This window comes from Diachasma alloeum, unplaced genomic scaffold (assembly GCF_001412515.2).
Source record: "Diachasma alloeum isolate Michigan unplaced genomic scaffold, Dall2.0 Dall_scaffold_00303, whole genome shotgun sequence".
NCBI lineage: Eukaryota > Metazoa > Arthropoda > Insecta > Hymenoptera > Braconidae > Diachasma > Diachasma alloeum.
The window spans coordinates 481812-484035 of NW_021680442.1; the positions used below are offsets into that span (position 1 = coordinate 481812).

The following is a 2224-nucleotide window of genomic DNA, read 5'->3' on the forward strand; positions in this document are numbered from 1 at the left end:
GCTGTCGGAAGACTCTGAATACTCTGGTGACGGTGATCATGACCTCCTCGTACGTTTGGACGGTCTAGATCGGCTGGACTTAACCTCATTCTCTAAACGACGAATCTTCTTGAGAATATCGTTAAAATCCTTCTCATTTCCACGGTGTCTCTTCTTCTGGTGTCGACGACTCCTATTCGATGAACTCCTCACGATGTTAAATAGACTATATTTTAATTTTTTTTCTGCAATTTTTTTCAACAAAGTTTTCCTGGACTGCTGGAGAAGGCACAGAAAAACGTAATAAAGCTGGAGCACCATCATACCAACCAGATGTTGCGGGGGGTGCCATAAGTAAATTTTTTTTTAATTTTAAGCTTGGAAAATGTGTGAGACCTGCGTAGTAAAGCGTTACTACCATATTTGATCTCGAGGACGAGACAGAGAAGTATAATACCTATGTTCGTCATTACCTTGGTAGCGCTACATGTTAGTGACTTTTCACGAGGCCGAACTGACGCGTTACGTCCGCATGATGAATTTTATTTTTTAAATATTTAGCGTCGGAGGGAAAAAAAATTCATTAATTCATTAATTTAAATAGAATTGAAATTCAGAGAGAAAAAAATCCCGATCCGCCCAGCCGGGAATCGAACCCGGGTCTCCCAGTTACGCGCCGGGCACTCTTCCAACTAAGCTACCGGGACCACGGGACTTCTCTCACTCCAAATTCAACTCAGCACGCCGCCTACCTTCTTTAGGCAAATAATCAATTCATTAATTCAAATAGAAACGCGTGAAGAATTCTCTCTAGTGGAGCGAAGTCCCCCTTCTCCCGCCCATTGAAAAAAAACAAACAGCAAAGTACGTAAAAATAGGTCAAGGTGAAGAAGGGAATTGAAGAAGAATCTTGGAAAGTGGGACCATAAAGTTTGTGGCACGAATTCTTGTTTATCTGACAAATGTTCGAAGTATATCTGCAACACTTCTTCAGACAATTACTTTACCCCATGATTTGATGTCCAGTCGATTCTTAATGGGTTTTATCGTAAATTTTTCAAAACTTCATATCCGGCCAATTTCCTCGAATTTACACAGTAAAAAAAATTCAGTGTTAATATCTCCTGTGTGGGGGGTTGAAGATTTCGGTGTTAAGCCCGGGGCCGAATTGTCAATGTTGTTGAATCGGCCAAGCTTCAGCCTAAAATTGGCATGCCAAGCATTGGCAACCCACTCACGGCTAAACATTGGCTTTGGACTGGCATGCCAAGTCTCGGCGATTCCTTCACGGCCAAGTGTCGGCTGAACGTCAAATGGCCATTCGTCGAGTGCTAAGTCTCGGCCAATAATTGGGTAAAATCCAGACGCCGAGACTTGACAAGGATCAAACAGGAAAGACAAGTTAACCAATTCCAAGGGTCAAACTCTCATTAGGATCACTGTTTAGCAGAGAAACCGAACGCAATATTCCAACAGGCCAGACACTCACAAGCGTAACGAAGGTCATAAAGGTTAAATGGGGTAATATGAAATCTACTTGTAAAGGTTGGAGGCTTTTATGAAAGCTCGAATAATCATAGGGGTCGAATGGGTCATACAGAAAAACGTGTAGACTGATGCTAAGAGTCAAATAATCATAATGTATATAAGGGTCAAACTTGAGACCTTAATGGTGTAATGTTATTATTTATTGATCATAAATGAAGAGGCCGTTTACCATATCTATATTGAGTCACATAATTAAAGAAAATTAAAGAATCAGATAAGAATACCATATTTTATTCATATAGCTGATAAACTTCTCCGTAACTAACAACTCTACGATGGCCGAGTGGGTAAAGTCAAGGACTTACCCACAACCCGAAGGTTCCAGGATCGATTCCCGATGAGTCCAATTTTTCACTCATCATTATCAGCCATTATCGCTTTCTTTAGGAAGGTTTAGCCGCAGAATGTAAATTAAATCATCAAAAAACAATCCATTAATTTATTTTTTTAACTATTAAAAATGAGTATTGGGTGGGTTACGGGTGCCGGTCATCGACCGACGCTTGCCAACCAATACCAGCTGAAGACTCGGCAGCTCGGCTGCCAGACCTGGCCCAATCTTGGCCCGTCTGACTTTCCGTCCCCGGGAGGATGTTGAACCTATCAAGTGAACAACTACATTAAAAAAAAAATTGACTAACAAGGAAAGGTCCCCAGGTGTACCTCACCGATTTTCTTCATTTGATAAATGATTGAC

General features: G+C 41.2%; 1 non-coding gene across 1 annotated transcript; it reads right to left on the minus strand.

The window, feature by feature from the left end:
• Positions 1-615: 615 nt before the first annotated feature.
• Trnat-cgu lies at positions 616-686 on the minus strand. The gene has a single exon. It is a non-coding gene; the product is annotated as a tRNA-Thr (tRNA).
• Positions 687-2224: the final 1538 nt, after the last annotated feature.